The sequence below is a fragment of the Odocoileus virginianus genome, chromosome X (genome assembly GCF_023699985.2).
Source record: "Odocoileus virginianus isolate 20LAN1187 ecotype Illinois chromosome X, Ovbor_1.2, whole genome shotgun sequence".
Lineage (NCBI taxonomy): Eukaryota > Metazoa > Chordata > Mammalia > Artiodactyla > Cervidae > Odocoileus > Odocoileus virginianus.
In genome coordinates, this window is record NC_069708.1 from 18,995,068 (window position 1) to 19,012,488 (window position 17,421).

Genomic DNA, 17,421 nt, shown 5'->3' on the forward strand with positions numbered 1-17,421 from the left:
TTAACAGGGGAAGCGGGAAGTCTTGATGGGATGGGGGTGGGGTGAGGGACTTCTCCCGCTCTTCTAGATTGCCTAGAGGTGGAGGGTAACTCGTCTCCTTCTGATTGGTTGGTTTGAGGAAGTTCTTTCTCTTCTTCTTGGGAGGGGTTCTCACTCAGAATTGCAATGCTATCTAAAATGAAGTTGTTTTATATCTTTCTTTCACATTTCCCCCTCTCTTTGTTCCTATGGAAGGCCCAATCATGGGTCTTCTATATCGTCTGTGGGGACAGTTGAATACTGAGATCTGAGTATCACCAGGTGAACGGCATTGGATCTATCTTGTATAAAGGACATAATTTTATTTAATATGCAGGGACCTATAGTTAAGATTAACAACAGTATAATGAGGGGTCCTAATAGAGAAGAAATCAGGGTAGTTAACCAAGGGAAAGTATTAAACCAAGACTCAAACCATTATTGTCCATTTTCTCTTTCTTGTTTTTGCCTGCTTAGGCCTTCTCTAATTTTTGAAGAGATTTCTGTACTACTCTTGAATGCTCAAGATAAAAACAGCATTCTTCTCCTAGGGCTGCACATAGTCCTCCTTGTTGTAAGAACAGCAGATCTAAACCCCTTCTATTTTGTAACACTACCTCAGCCAGAGAACTTAAGGATTCTTGGAGGTGGGAAATGGATTTCTCGAGCTGTTCAATATCTTCATCTATTGCAGCCCTTGGCTGGTTGTACTGTTTATCTTGGAGTGTTAAGGCTGCAATTCCACTTCCAGTTCTTATAGCCCCCAATCCCAACAGGACAGTTAAAGTTAGGGCAGTGACGGGTTCTCTTTTTATCCTATACTGACCTGGTGTCTCTAACCTTGGTTGCAGTTCTTCTTCTGAATAATAGCTCAGCCGGGGGATTAGATGGACCAGGACACAGAAATCTTGGAAGGTTTTTATTGCCGCCTGATGGGCACATGGAGTTAGTCCGGCGGAGCAAGCCCACCACCCATTTTTTGGTGGGACGATCTACTGGTGAGTGGAGTTAGTGAAGTCAGTCATAGAGACTGTGTGATTACATAGGTGTTGATAAGTCTCAGGGATAACTCCTATGCAGGTGCCTATACCTGTAATGGAGCTTACTGTCAGGCGGCCCGTTCCAGGTTGTTGCTGCCATCTACAGGCTGAGACAGCGGCAGTCACATTGAATCCTGAAGAAAAAGCAACTGCCTCATAATAAGGAGGCCTAATATTATAGCAGAGCCAGCAACCATTTGTTAAATCCGGACGAGAGGCATTAAGGGTAAGGTAAGCTGAGGAGATCATTTTTATAAGGGGATCTGTGGGGGGGGGGGGAGGGGGGGCGGGCATGTCAACTATGGAAGGAACTATGGGGGGAGTGTGTGGAGCAACTCTAGTATCTTGACTTTGGTTCTGGGAGGGAGGTTTTGGGGTTGTCATCTGGGAGGAGGGTTTTGAGGCTATCATCGGGTTAGGTCCCAAAGCCACCTTGGGGGCAGAATAGAGTGGTCTCAGCTGTAATTTAAGCTCAAACCGGAATCCATTATTGAATCCAGCCTGATAAAGACGTAGGCCCCAGGCTCTGCCTACATCCCACTCGGTAAACTTTTTTCCCTCATCAGTGAACTTAATCTGTAATGGAAAACATTGTCCAGGTTTAGACCATAGCGTCCTACATGGTGGGAAATCTGGGGGTGATTTTACCTGAATGAGGTCTTTGACGGGATTGGTGAGCCAATGGACCATCCCTGTAGTTTCACATCCCCAAGTGGCGCAATAAAAAGAATCAACTCCCCCACATTTTGCAATTTGCTTCCTGATCCCTTCCTCCCCCCGGACAGACATGTATGGGTGTGGGTTTTGTGCATGGTGTGTCTCCCTGGAAGGCCCAGTCAAAAAGGCCAAGGGTCCCAAACTGAGGGCTCCCGATAAAGTCACTCAGTTGACTGGGACCATGGAAGCCGTTAGTGTCGGCTGCCAGGACTCATAAATCAGAGGTCAATACAGGTCACCATGTCCCTTCGGGAGCTACGTTGGAACTCAAATTAAGTAGTTCTCCAGTCTCAGGGTTGTAGACCATCCAAATCATGTCCACTGGATGATGGGGATTGGCTGAGGTAAGCCCTTGGATGGCTGCCCAGAGCACAAAGTACCTTAAGAAGGAGATACTTCTCTGGGGCATTTCTGAAGTTTTAACTTGAGTGGATTGTCCGAATGCCTGGAAACTCTCTATTGTGGCAGAACCTCGTGGATGTCGGTGAAAGGATCAGCAGGCCTCACATGCGAGAAATAGACCCACGTCGATATACCGTCTACTTTGAGGGCCGTTGGGGTGACCAAGATGATGGAGTAGGGTCCTTTCCAGTGTGGCTTGAGGGTGTCTGAGCGGTGTCTTCGCACATAGACCCAATCTCCTGGTTGGAAACGATGAGGTTCTGGCGGTGGCTTGGTGAGGTGTAGGGCTTCTAGCCGTTTCCAAATGTCCTCGTGCACCCTTTGGAGGAGTCGGAGAGAGGAAAACAGAGCATCAACAGGCAAGATGGCAATTAAATCAGTCTTTAAACTAGGTACAATAGGGGGAGGTCTCCCGAACATAATTTCAAAGGGTGTTAGCCCCAACATGTAAGGTGAGTTCCGTACCCGGAACAAGGCAAAAGGAAGGAGGGCCACTCAGTCCCCGCCAGTCTCTAGGGTTAATTTGGTCAAGGTCTCTTTTAAGGTTCTGTTCATTTTTTCAACTTGTCCTGAACTCTGGGGTCAATAGGCACAACGTAATTTCTAATTTGTCCCCAGAACCACTGCCAGCCCCTGACTTACCTTGGAGACAAAGGTGGGACAGTTATCGGAACCTACCTGTGTAGGGAATCCGAAACGCTGCAGGATCTCTTCTAAGAGTTTTTTTGTTACTACCTGGGCGGTCTCTTTTTTCATTGGGTAGGCCTCTACCCATCCGGAAAAAGTATCAATGAAGACCAACAGGTGTTTATATCCGTATTGTCCCGGTTTTACCTCAGTAAAGTCCACTTCCCAGTAGGCTCCAGGGCGGGTTCCCCTTTCTCTGGCTCCTTTGGTTGCTCCTGAAGTTTTTGTTGGGTTAGTTAGCAGGCAAGCCTTACAGTCTGAGACAATGTTTTTTATTTTTGCCCGGTAGTCTTTGATAACAATCTTTGCAGTTTTAACGAGGTCCTGCATTTTTCTTGCCCCTAAATGGGTTGCATTATGAATTTTCCAGAGCAGTTCTGTCCCCAGTTTTTCAGGTAGGATAGGCGTTGACTTAACGTCTTTCCACCAACCATTTTCAAATTGAGTCATAGGTAAGGAGTTAATCCATTTTATATCTGTTTCACTGTAATCGGGGTTATCGGGTAGAGTCATGGTCCCTGGGTCAGGGAGTCGAGTTGCCAAAACTGGGGTAACAGATGCTAGAGCAGCCTCCTTGGCCGAAAGATCAGCCAGTCAATTGCCCCTTGCCACGGGGGAGTCACCTCTTTGGTGGCCTGGGCAGTGGACTATGGCCAGTTTCTTGGGCAGCCAGAGGGCCTGTAGAAGCTCAAGAATTGTCTCTTTATTTTTTATAGTTTTTCCTTCAGCCATCAGGAGCCCCCTCTCTCTATAGATGGCCCCGTGTATGTGTGCTGTGGCAAAGGCGTATCTGCTGTCAGTATAAATGGTCAGGTTTTTTTCTCTACCTCTTTTGAGGGCTTCAGTCAATGCTATAAGCTCAGCTTTTTGGGCCGATGTCCCATGGGCCAGAGGGGCAGCCCATATGACTTCTGTCTCTGTGGTCACAGCCACACCCACATACCTCTGTCCATTCTGTACGAAGCTGCTCCCATCCGTGTACCAGGTCAGTTTAGTATCCGGAAGGGGAACATCTTTCAGATCAGCTCGGACCCCACATACCTGAGCCAGGATGTCAGCACAGTCATGTAGTGGAGCGTCCAGGTCTGGATCCGGCAGGAGTGAGGCTGGGTTCAGGGTAGTTGGCAGCTGAAAAATGATCTTGTTAGGGTTTAGTAGTAGTCTCTGGTAATGGATCAGTCTAGCATTACTGATCCATCAATCTGGAGGTTGTCTCAATATACCCTCTATGGCATGAGGGGTTGTTATTTGCAGTTCTTGTCCCAGGGTTAATTTGCCAGTGTCTTTTACTAACAAGGCCACAGCAGCCACCATAGGCAAACAGGGAGGCCAACCACTAGCCACTGGGTCCAGTTTTTTGAAAGATAAGCCACTGGCCTTTTCCAAGGTCCCAGTTTCTGGAGTAACACCCTTTTGGCTACCCCTCTGCTCTCATCTACATAGAGAAGGAAGGGCTTAGTGATGTCAGGCAGACCGAGGGCAGGGGCTGACAGGAGGGCTGCCTTAATGTCCTGGAAGGCTTTATCCATTTCTTCTGTCCAAGCAAATGATATAGTCTCCTTTGTTGCCTGGTATAGTGGTCTTGACATTTCAGCAAAACCTGGGATCCATAATCTACAGAATCCAGCGGACCCCAGAAATTCTCTAACTCCGTGTTGACTCTGGGGCTTAGGGATCTTTAACACAGTCCCTTTCCTAGCTCTGGACAGCCACCGCTGCCCTTCTTTTAATATGTATCCCAGGTAATGAACCTCTTGTCTGCGAATTTGTGCTTTCTTTGCGGAGGCCCGATATCCCAACTCACCTAAAGTATACAACAAGTCTCTGGTTGCCTCCAGACAGGTTTGTTGGGATTCTGTGGCCAACAAAATGTCGTCTACATACTGTAGCAAGGTAACCCATGGGTGTTGGATACAGTACTCACCCAGGTCCTCATGTAAGGCTTCGTCGAAGATCGTGGGCAAGTTCTTGAATCCTTGTGGCAGTCTCGTCCAAGTTAATTGCCCGTGAATGCCTTCTTCTGGATCTGACCATTCGAAGGCGAAAATATTCTGGCTTTTGGGTGCCAGGGGGAGACTAAAAAAAGCATCTTTTAAGTCCAGTACTGTATACCACTGGTGACTGGGGTTCAAGGAGCTCAAAAGAGTGTAGGGGTTTGGTACTGTGGGGTGGATGTCCATCACCATTTGGTTAACTTGTCTCAAATCCTGCATTGGCCTGTAGTCATTGGATACCGGCTTTCTGACCGGGAGAAGGGGGGTATTCCAGTTGGATTGGCATGGGTGTAGGATGCCCTGAGCCAACAGCCTGCGTATGTGAGGGCGAATACCTCTTTGTGCCTCTTGTGGCACCTGATATTGCTTGACTCTGACGGCCTCTGCTCCTGGTTTTAGTTCAATATAAATTGGGGGCCGATGTTTGGCCAAGCCTGGACCTCCGGTTTCTGCCCAGGCTTGTGGGTATTCATTAAGCCACTGTTGCATATCAGTCTCAAGGGCTACTTTGAGGGAGCCTTGGTGTAATCTGTACTCATCATCTAATTGCATGGTTAGAACTTGTACCGGCCTGCCGGCCGGGTCCATTACATTTACCCCCTCAGGTGAGAAATGGATTTGGGCTCCTATTTTGGTCAGCAAGTCTCGCCCCAACAGTGGGTAGAGGCAGTCTGGTATGACCATGAAAGAGTGGGATACCCGGCCCGTGCTCAGATCTAGGTTTCTTCGGGTAGTCCATGAATATTTTTTCATACCAGTGGCCCCTTACACCCATGAAGTCTTTGAAGAGAGTTTTCCCCGTGGGTCAAGCAGGACAGAATGTTCAGCCCCAGTATCCACTAAAAACTCAATTGGGGTCCCCTCCACTTTTAAGGTTACCCTGGGCTCGGGGAGGGGTTCCCGGCCCCATCTCCCCTAGTCGCTCAGGTCTCCTAGAGCCAAAACATTGGCTCCCTGTCTGAACTTTTTAGGGCAATCTTTAGCCCAATGTCCTTCTTTCTTACAATATGCACACTGGTTCTGTCCTAACTTAGGTTTTTCTTGGGGGTTGGGTTTTGGCTTACCTGCTGCCAGTTTTCTCAATCTCTTTTCTCGTTCGTTAGGTTGGGTGCTGGTGGCTGCCAGGAGAATGCGAGCCATATTTTGGGTCTGTCGGTCGGCAGCTCTAATTGCTTCTCTTCAGTTGTCTCTCGGTTATTATAAACTTTTTCTGCCACTGCCACCAGATCCTGAATAGATTTTTCAACTAATCTATCTATCTCCTGTAACTTTTTTTTTTATGTCTGGGGCTGACTGATTAATAAAATGCATCATTAAGGCTGATCTAGTATCTTCTGCCTCAGGGTCCATGGGAGTGTACTGACGGAATGCATCCATCAGTCTCTCCAGGAACTCCGTAGGACTCTCTTCTCTCTCTTGCTGTATGTTACCTACTCTAGCCAAATTAGTGGGCCTGCGAGCGGCCGCTTTGAGACCCCCCAACAGAGTCTGGCGGTAGACCCGGAGCTGCTCCTTACCTTCTTCCGTGTTATAGTCCCACTCTGGCCTAGACAAAGGGAAGGAAGAGTCAATCATCACGGGATTAGCCGTGGGTTGCCCATTATCTCCTGGCACCCGTTTCCGCGCCTCTAGCTGGATCTTTTCTCTTTCTTCTGTGGTGAATAATATCTGGAGTAGCTGCTGACAGTCGTCCCATGTAGGTTGATGAGTAAACAGAACGGTTTCTAACAAATTAATAAGCTCTTTAGGTCTCTCTGAAAATGGGGCATTCTGGGTCCTCTAATTGTATAAATCACTAGTAGAAAAGGGCCAATATTGAAGGGGCTGATTTCCATCAGCATCAGGGGGACCCAGAGCCCTGAGGGGAAGAATAGCTGCTGACGTAGAGTCGTAGAGTCGGCCGGCCCCTCGGGGGAGGTGGCCCTACGGTTTCGGGTGTTCATTGCAGGTCCTCCCCCAGCCGCTTCTGGGGAAGGTTGGGGGAGTGGGGGTTCGGGCTGAATAGGAGGAGGGAGGGAGTATGGTGGAGGTGTGATAAGGAGATCGAGAGTCAAATCTTCCTGTAAAACAGGGGCGGGGGGGGGGGGAGCGGGCAGCCGGAGGCTTTTTTTTTTCTTCAGCCACTAGGATCTCCGTGGCTACCGCTGCCTGTGAAGGTAAAAAGGGTTGGATCCAAGGGGTTGGGCTGATTATTAAATCTTTTCAAACCAGGATGTATGGGACCTGGTCTGGATGTCCGCTCCGAGGTCTGAGGATGATTTTTCGGACTCTCCGGACAGTCTTTAAGTGGAAAGTCTCTTCGGGAGGCCAGCCTACGTTAAAGCTGGGCCATTCAGCGCTGCAAAAGATAACCATTCGAGATTTTTTAATTTCTACACTCAGACTATGAGCTCGAGCTCTAACTTCTTTGAAATGGTCAATTATTAAGGTAAGCGGAGAGCATCTAGATCGGGTCTGTCTCATCGTCAGTCAGTCACACAATGAACAAACAAGACGACACACCAGACAAATAACAGAGCGAGCAATCCCGAGAAAGAAAGTACAGAGTACTCCCCGTATATATATATATACCTGTACGGTGAGTATATATATATATATATATATATATATATATATATATATATACACGGGACTACAGAGTGGGAGCTGGAAGACCTCTCTTCCGGCTCCCTGCTGGAGACCGTTATCGGCGCGTCCGCCTAGGTTTAATTCCAGCAACAGACAGATACAGAGTGGGGCCCCGTTAAATACAGATGAAGCAGCTGCTTTAGCTTACTGGCCGTTAGTCCTCCGAAGCGCGGGTCCTGAAGGGCTCGGAGGATCCCGGATGAGCCCCCAAATGTTGTACCCAGATTGCGGAATTCCCCCCAAACACAACAGGAGCCGCGGATCGAAGCAAAAGCAGTGAGGAACTTTATTACAAGCTCGAGCAGGAACTCCCTTCACACAATGCTGAAGGAGCCCCGAGTGAAAGCGGGGAGTCTGTTTTATACTGTATAGCAGGGACCGCGGGAAGGGAAACTTAGGAGGATTGGCTAGTTCATACGGTGCGCAGGAAGGAAAGCTGAGGGGGGGTCGGCTAGTTCATACTGTGTAACAGGGGAAGCGGGAAGTCTTGATGGGATGGGGGTGGGGTGAGGGATTTCTCCCGCCCTTCTAGATTGCCTAGGGGTGGAGGGTAACTCGTCTCCTTCTGATTGGTTGGTTTGAGGAAGATTTTTCTCTTCTTCTCGGGAGGGGTTCTCGCTCAGAATTGCAATGCTATCTAAAATGAAGTTGTTTTAAATTTTTCTTTCACATAGGCAGAGTCGAGGCGGGGGGGCGGGGGGGGGGCGTGCAACATGCAGAAACAGCACAGTCATCTCTAACAGTCATCTCCAAATTCGTCATCAGTGGTCTGACTAGCATGATTTTGGTTGTTTTAGGAACAATTAATCTTCAGTTCCAGGTGCAATTGTTCCCATTTCTTTGCCATCATTTATGAGAATTGTGGCAACTCAAGTCCTGGCTACAGTCTGATCATCATGTAGTTAACTTCTTCACCTGGTGCTTTAGTATCTATAAAACAGTTCACAGGATATGGCTCAGAATATTATCTACAGCCCTTGAGAAAGAACTAAAGGTCCTTGACTAGGCTTAATGACTACATTATTATTATTTAGTCTCCTTTAGACTGTTTTCCTTTGTTTCCACATTTCTCACTTCTCTGATTAAACTTATTCTTTGACTAAAGTTTTCCACAGGCAAAAGGCAGGCAGAGAACATAGTTCGGGGGTGGGGGTGGGGGAGGGTCCATATGATCCTGCTCCATTTCATGACTGCCAATAAATGATCTCAGCAGAGATATCTAAACCATTAAGATGCAAAAAGACCTCTTATAGGCCTAACACAAGCAAACAAACACAATAGAACAACCTAAGAAAATCGGATACAACATTTACATCTCAAAGACACAGAAAAATCAGAGCTTCTCCCTAGAAGGACTTGTTCAAGATTTTACCAGACCAGTTTTTAATTTTTAACTGTGTACACATTAAAGAGCCCTCTCAATATTTAGGGTGAGATTTAATTTCTCCAATTAACTAGATATTTGCAAGTATGAGATCTGTATGTCTTTCTATAATGGAGTCACCTTGGTGTCTTTCAATCAAGCCACTCCCCACTGCCTTCCACTGGGTGGGTATTTCCCTGGTAACTTTTAACCAGCCCACCTCCCCCCACAAGTGTCTTTCAACTGGACCAATATTTCCTTTGTATCTTTCCACTGAGCCCCACCCTGTATCTAGACCCCGATGGGTATGTCCCAATGTCTTTCAACCAGCAACCCTCCCCCCAGTACCCTTCAACAGAGGGGGTGGCTACCTGCTACACCCACACCAAATAAAAATTCAGGATCTCAACCAATATGGGAGATTGGAGAACCAGGAGAGACTTACTCAAATTCTTCCTGAACTTTTGAGGAAGCAGATGGGCACAAGGGGCCTCTGCTGGTACCGGGGCTCCAGTTTCTCATAGAATTCAGGAAGAGGAAAGAAATCCTTTCTGGGTCCCTTCATGTTGGTCGCCAAAACTGTCACTAAAAAGTTAGTCACAGTCTGAAAGTAGAGAGTTATTTTATTTGGTGGAATGTTAAGGACTCTGAGCCTGGCAGGCAACATCTCAATAGCCCTGAGAAAATTGCTATGAGGCAGGTGGGGGAGTCAGGCTAACTAGCCATACTAGTTTGCAACAAAGGAGACAGGGAGTTTGAATGTCAAAGATTATTTTGAGGTAAGGAAAATCAGATACCAAGTAAAAGAATTTAGCATTCTTCTGTATATGGGAAGATGTAAGCCTCTGGACAAATTGAATTCATTCCTTTCATATGTACCTCAGCTATCTGGGGCCAAATCCTGTTTCCTGATTGTTTACATCCTTAATTCCTTGTTCACCTTAAGGAGTGGTAGACTTGGCAGATGGCTGCTTCTTACATTCCTCCCCCTCCGCCCTCCCACATTTTGGGAGCCCTCATTCACATTTGGAGGCCTGAAGTCACTAATAGCTGTGACATTTCTTGTTTATTGATATGGCAGGAGAAGTTTTATTTCACACCCACTTCTCTTTTCACTTTTGCTGCATGTGGTTTTGGTGTCATATTTTAAAAATCATTGCCAAGGCTAATATCAATGATATTTTCTGCTACGTTTTCTTCTAGTCATTTACTGTTTCAGGTGTTATTCTTAAGTCTTTAATCAATTTTGAGTTGATTTTTGTATATGGTGTGGGTCCAGTTTCATTCTTCTGCATGGGGTAGTCAGTTTTCTCAGCATCGTTTATTGAAGAGATTACCATTTCCCTATTATGTGTTCTTGGTGCCCTTATTAAAGATCAGTTTACTGTAAATGCATGGATTTACTCTGGGCTTTCTATTCTGTTCCATTGATCTATATGTCTATTTTGATATAAGTACCATACTATTTTAATATTTGTAGATATGTCATTGTAACTCATTTCTTAAATTACCTTTTAATATAGGCAAAATAAAGCCTTCTAAAGGCTCAGGACAGCTTTCTTGGCTAATTTTGGTCGCCCATGTAGCTTGTCCTAGAAATGTATAATTATGAAGTGTTTGTTAGTTTCGTGTCATTGCAGAAACCAGTACTCAAGAACAAAGCACCACACTCGAATTGGTATATCTAGGGTGAAACAGAGAGCTCAGGTTTATTACGCTGGCTGACCCAGAGGGGTTAACACTCCAAGATCTGAGCCCTGAACAAAGAGGTTACAGAGTTTTTATACACAGACAGGCATGGTTAAGTGGATTTGCAGGTTTGCAGGGGCTGGACGATTGCAAAGAGCAGGACAAGGGTGAGTGAGATAAGCTCCAGTTCCTAGTACTATGAGTCCTCACTTTCTGAGACTATGTGACCTACGTGATCCAGACTTTGCAAGGAGCAAGCTGAGCTAAAGAGGCAGAAGGGGCAGGAGGTTATGTAAAATTTTAACTCTTCCTCTTCATTCCCCCCTCTTGATGCTTCTATCACTCATTGTAGAAAACTTTATCTCATGTTTTGGTAGGACATCCAGAGCGCCCCATCAATTAGGGGCTATATTGAGCTACTACCATCTGCAACTTTATGGATTCAATTTGACAGGTTATCAACTGGGTCATAGCATTGAGACTACAAGGGCCAAACAAGAGCGCTGCAAAGAACATGAAGAGAGGACCGGTTAAAAGGACAAGCCATGATGCCCAGCTCCAGATATTGTTCCAGTTACCCAAGGAATTTGTTAATTCCTCTCTCCTTTTCATGATTTGTTCCCTTAGCTGTCGGGCCATGTCCCTGACTATTCCTGACTGGTTTACATAAAAGCAGCATTTTTCATTTAAGAAGAGGCAGAGTCCTCCCTTTTCAGCTGTCAGTAGGTCTAGCCCTCTCCTATTCTGTAAAACCACCTCAGCCAGGGAATCTAGTTGGTCCTGTAAGGCCACTAAAGATTTGGCTACTTTCTCAATGTCGTCTGTGAAGTCCTTGGATAGTGTATGGTAGAAGGTGATTGATGAAGCAATTCCTCCTATTCCCATAACTATCCCAGCTATAATTCCAAGACCAACTAGTAGGGGTAAAAACTGAATGACTCTTTTTTGACCACATATGTGGTCAGAGGTACGGTGAGAGTCTGGTTGTTAGAGACAATATTCATCTGGGGAGTGAGGAAAGTTAAGATGCAGATATCCATCCAATTGACTGGTAGACATAAATAAGCATCTGCCTCACAAATAAACAAACAAAAAAAGGCCTTGATGGGGGCAGCACCATGTTGTGCTTGTGGGAGGATGAGTGGGCCACTCACTTTTTAAAGTTTGATTTTATTCGTCCCTGGTTAAATTGCCTACAGGTTCAGTTCTTCCATCATTTGTAAAGCATTCTGGAGCCTTTTGAGTTACTCAATTGTCCTTAAGACTGGCCCTTGTAAGGGTGGATCTATAGGAGTTCCCATGGCTGTTGCATTATTCAATGGTACTGGTGTAGCTAAGTACTGTGGAGCTCCTGCTGCAGCTGCTGATGCTAAGTCGCTTCAGTCGTGTCCGACTATGTGTGACCCCATAGATGGCAACCCACCAGGCTCCTCTGCCCCTGGGATTCTCCAGGCAGGAACACTGGAGTGGTTTGCCATTTCCTTCTCTGATGCATGAAAGTGAAAAGTGAAAGTGAAGTCGCTCAGTCGTATCTGACTCTCAGCAACCCCATAGACTGCAGCCTACCAGGCTTCTCCGTCCATGGGGTTTTCCAGGCAAGGTTACTGGAATGGATTGCCAGTGTCTTCTCCGGTGGAGCTCCTAACAACAAGCAAAGCCAGCAATCCCTGGCCAGCTGGGGTTTGGTGTCATTAAGAAGGTGATGAGTTGCATTGAGAACCTGGTACAGATGAGGGTCTAAGGGGGATTTAACTCTGTAACCTGGGTCATACTGCCAACAGGAAGAGCCTGATTTTTTAGGGCAAAGTTGGTCTGTGATTTCATTTGTCTGCATTATTGTCTCTGTCCAGTGGGTTTTTCCATTTATTTGGCAGACAGACACCTGTTCTGGGTTGTAACATCTGCGTGTCATTTGGGAGTAGATGGAGGCACGGGGGCATGATGGCAATGCTGGTGTTGGGATACCACCTACAGTTTGGATCCTCTGGTGGGGGAAAGGTAGCAGGAGCAGGGGGCATAACTGATAAACATTTTTGGCACCCAGGTCCCTGGATATATTTCACATGATTATGAAGGCAGTAGGTTATTGGCTTATAGGAGTGGCTATCTATACATTACTCTAGCTGATGGTTAAGTAAGTGATTTTCCAAGGGTTGACTGTAATGTTGATAGGTGCATGATGAATAAGGAATGGCACCATCTGTTATAGCAAGGACACCAAAAGGCTGCAAAGCAGCCTGCACATAACAGATGTTATGTTAGAATGCTAGCAAAAGGTTTTCTCCCCATTTTGGGGTTGTCATGGCTATAGCAACTTAGACTATCATGAAGGGGAGTCAGCTATATTGTGAGCGATTTAGTAGGGAGAATTAATCATAAGAGATATCTAATAAAAATGAGTCTTCCCACTATGGTGAGATAACAGACAGCTAACTGCAGCTTCTGACCGAAATCCCAGTCCTGGGGTGTGACTGAAGTTATTCCTGTAGCAAAGAGCACAGCAATAATACCAATCAGGTATAGAGGCCAAGGTTGACGATGAAAATCCATTGATATTTTGATAGCCGGATCCTCAAGCTTCCACCATGCCTAGACCAACCAGCTGCCAGAGTGTGGCTGGAGCAAAGCTGAAGAACCCTGAAGTTTCTGCCTTGTGTGGACTAGTCAGCTTCTGGAGTGATTAGAGCAGAGCTCAGCATCTTTCATGGGTGAGGGCTGTTGTTTTTGAAACCAGAACTTGAGGGGTTTTCAGGGTCCCAAACTGCTTTCCAGGTGTCCTCATCACAGGAAGTCTCTTCCTTCTTGACTCTGGTGTGGTGGATCCAAAGGATGAAGCCTGTAACTTTAACACCAGTAAGGGTTGCCAGGACGACCATGTGAGGGCCTATCCAAACTGGCTGAAGTGATTCTTTTTTCCAATCTTTAACCCATACCTCATCACCTGGCTGATAGGGATGAACCCAACTGCCCAAAGGAATGAGTGTCCTTTCTAAGGTTTCTCAGGCAATATGGTGGAAGACTTTTCCCAGGGCCTGGAGGTGTCAGGACATCTCCAGGTCAGCTAGTTGTTGGGGGTTTCCCTTGAGTTTTCCTATCACTGGGGGTGTTCTCTCATATAAGATCTCAAAGGGAGAATAACTTGAAGACCTCGAGGTTCACCAGGCTCAGAGTAAGGATAGGGGTAACATGTCAACCCAAGATAGCTGGGTCTCCTGATAGAGTTTAGCTAATGTAGTCTTGAGGGTCCGATTCATGTGTTCAACTTTCCCTGAGCTCTGTGGTCTATAAGTGGTGTGAAGCTTCCATTTGATTCCCAGTGTCCTGGATAAAGTTTGGATTATCTCAGACACAAAAGCTGGCCCATTGTCAGAACCCATGGAGAGAGGAAGCCCATATCTTGGGATTATGTCTCTTAGTAGGGCCTTGGCCACTTCTCGTGCCCATTCAGTGTGTGGGGGATAGGCTTCAGCCCATCCCAAGTAGGTGCAGACCTACAACTAAGTACTTATAGCCCGTATAGGACTTGACTTCAGTAAAGTCCACTTCTAGCTCTTCAAAGGAAAGTGTCCCAACTGTCTGCATCCCTGGGTTGGGTCTTGGTCCTTGGCTGGCATTGTTTTGTGCACAAGTCACACATATAGCACTGATCTGGGTACATAGAGTTGGGAGCTTATGAATGAAATAGTAGTGGCTCAGTAAGCTCTCCAGCGCAGTTTTTCCTAAATGAGTTGTCTCATCATGTTGTTTTATCAGCTGGAGTGTTATATTGCTGGGGACAAAGAGTCTTTGGTCTGGGAGCTTCCACCAAGCCCTCTTTTTCTTTTATTCCTCCCTCATTTAGAGCCCATTTTTCTTCCTCCTTGGTATATCTCGAGGATGGAGGCAATTCTCGTGCCAAGAGGACCTTAAAGATTGACTCAGGGCCTACTGTGGGGCTCCGTTGGGTCACCGCCTCCTTGGCTGCCTGGTCAGCCAACCAATTTCCTTTGCAGATTGGATCAGTTCCTCACTGATGGCCTTTACAATGGATGACTGCCACTTGGGAAGGCTTCCAGACTGCTTCTAACAGGTGAAGGATTTCTTTTTTTGTTGTTTTGAATCTGCTTTCCTCCTGCTGTCAATAGTCCCCTTTCTTTATAAATGGCTCCATGAACATGTAAAGTAGCAAAGGCATACCTTGAATCAGTATAGACGTTGGCCTGTTTCCCTTCACCATGTCTTAGCTAGGGAGTGCCCGTAGCTCAGCCCATTGTGCTGACCACACTTGTGGCAAGTCCTCAGCCTTCACTATCTCGTCAGTTGTTATGGCATAGCCTGCTTTGCGCTGCCCATCTTGGATGAAACTGCTTTCATCAGTGAACAATTCCAGTTCTGGGTTCTGGAGAGGAATGTCCATCAGGTCTGGTCTGCTCGTGTAAATCTCATCTATGACCTCCTCACAGTTACGATCAGGGATTCCTGCTTCCATGCATAAAAAGGTGGTAAGGTTCAGTGTCCACACAGACTCGAGTTGGACCCGTGGGTTTTCGCAAAGCAGTCCTTGATAGTGAATCATCCTGGAGTTGGTCAGCCACTTATACCCCTGGCTGTTCATCAGGGCAAAAACAGAATGGGGAACCTTTTCATTTATACTTTGTCCTAGAGTAGAGCTTATCTACTTCTGTGATCAAAACCACAGTGGCAGCTAATGCCCGGAGGCATGGTGGCCATCCTGCAGCCACTGGATCCAGTCATTTGGACAGGTATGTGACTGGGCACTGCCATGGCCCAACTGTTTGTGTGAGGATCCCCAGTGCAGTGAGATTTTTTTTTTTTCATGTACAAATAAGTTAAAGTCCCGTGTCACATCCGGCAATCCTAATGTTGGAACACTGGTCAAGAGTCTCTTTATCTCCTTGAGGCCATTTCCTATTCAGGTCCCCACTCCAGGGGGTCCTTACTAGACCCTGTTGTGGCTTTAAACAAAGGCTTGGAAATTTCAGAGGATCTCAGTATCTAAATCCAGCAGAATCTGGCAGCCCTGAGGAACTCATAGACTTCTTTCTTGGTGTTCGGCCAAGATAGTGAACAGATGGCTTCTTTCCTCTCATGTCCAAGTGCCGATGCCCTTTTGAGATGACAAACCCGAGGTACTTGGCCTCTTGTCTGCTGATCTGAGCCTATTTCCATGCACCTTGTACCCTGTGGTGGAGAGTAGGGCCAACAGGGCTTTGGTGCCTTTCTAGAAGTCCCCTTGATGGGGCCTGGCTAGCAACAAGTCATCCATGTACTGGAGTAGAGTGCAGTTGAAAGTTTCTCTGGGAAAGGCAGCAAGGTCCACAGCCAAGTCTTCGCCAAACAGGGTAGGTGAGTTTTTGAAGCATCCTGTGAGTCCGGTCCAAGTCAACTGTGTCTTTCCCCCGGTGTGTGGGTATTCCCCTTCAAAGGAAAACAAGAGTTGACTGGCTGGTGACTGCTGAAGGCAGAAGAATGCATCCTTGAGATCGAAGCAGGTGAACCAGCTTGCCTAAGTGGGTAAGAGACTCAAGAGAGTGGAGGGATTTGGGGCCACTGGATGGATGGTGATCACTGCACTGTTGATGGCGTGGAGGTCCTGGACAGGGTGGTCATTCCCTCCAGACTTTTTGACTGGCAAGAGTGGAGTGTTCCAGAGAGACTGACATTCGATCTCGGTATCTCGTAGGTGCTGGATGTAGTCCCAAATTCCCAGGCGTGCCTCCCACGGTACTGGATATTGTTTCTAACAGGACTGTCTCCTGGCCCCAGGTTCACTACAATGTACACATGGTTTTTGGCCAAACCTGGGGGCACCTTCTCTGCCCAGACATCAGGGAATGCTTTTAGCAATCTGGGGAGATTTATTTGTTCCCTCCCTGAGGAATAGAGACACCATTCATCTTCCCTGGGCATGGTCAAGGCCATCACCAGAACCAATTGGCTCCCCAGGGTGACACTTGCAGGCTTTCTGGGGGCAAAGGTGATTTCTGCCCTCAGTTTTGTCAGTAGGTCTCTACCTAGCAGGGGAATGGGGCATTCTGGTAAGTAGAGAAATTCATGAGTCACCAGATGGCCCCCTAGCTGACACAAATGGGCCTTGCAAAATGAGTGGGCTGTCATGTCCCCTGTGGCCCCAACAATAGTTACTCTTTGGCCTGTAAGGGGAACCACAGGTGTGGTTACCATGGAGTGTTCAGCTCCAGTATCCATTATAAAAGTCATTGATTGGCCACCTTTCATCTTGACCATAGGCTCCCGGGGGCCCAGGATCAAGGATCCTGGTCTCCCCTAGTCTGATTCTGCTCCAGCCAGGCCAACAAGGTTTTGGATGGCTGGCTCAGGCTGGTACCTTTCTTTGCTGGGTTGACTGAACTTCTTTGCCCCTTTAGATGTCCCTCTGCAATGGGCACACATTCTTCCAGTGTCCAGTCTCTTTGCAATAGGCGCACTGGTAGTGGTGTAGTGGTGGTCTCTTCTTGGTTTCCCCTTTTCACGAGGGAACAGTCTGTTTCACTTGATCTGAACTACACAATGCTGCTGCTAGCAGAGCTGTTTTCTGTTTCTTTTCTTTTTTTTTAAATCTGTGTCTCATTGGGCTTCACAGTCTCGGTTCACAAAAACTTTATTTGCCACTTCCAGGATCTGTGTGGCATTCATCCCAGTGAAGCGTTCCAGCTCTTGGAGCTTTCATTGGATGTCTGCACAGGATTGAGCCACAAAGGCAGCATTATCACCTGTTGATTCTCAGTTGTCTCAGGGTCGAATTGGGTGTATATACAGAATGCTTCACACAGTCTTTCACAGAAATTGGTGGGAGTCTCATCTGCTTTTTGGATTACCATTGTAATTTTGGTGGGCTTTTGGCTCCCTTTCGAAGTCCATGTAG

The 17,421-nt window shown here is 46.8% G+C and overlaps 1 long non-coding RNA gene across 1 annotated transcript; it reads right to left on the reverse strand.

The window, feature by feature from the left end:
* Positions 1–6,942: 6,942 nt before the first annotated feature.
* Positions 6,943–9,457, reverse strand: LOC139033096 (uncharacterized). Its single transcript, XR_011485720.1, has 3 exons — positions 9,295–9,457; positions 7,635–8,416; positions 6,943–7,196 (listed from the first exon to the last, which is right to left on the reverse strand). It is a non-coding gene; the product is annotated as an uncharacterized lncRNA (long non-coding RNA).
* Between the last annotated feature and the right edge of the window lie 7,964 nt (positions 9,458–17,421).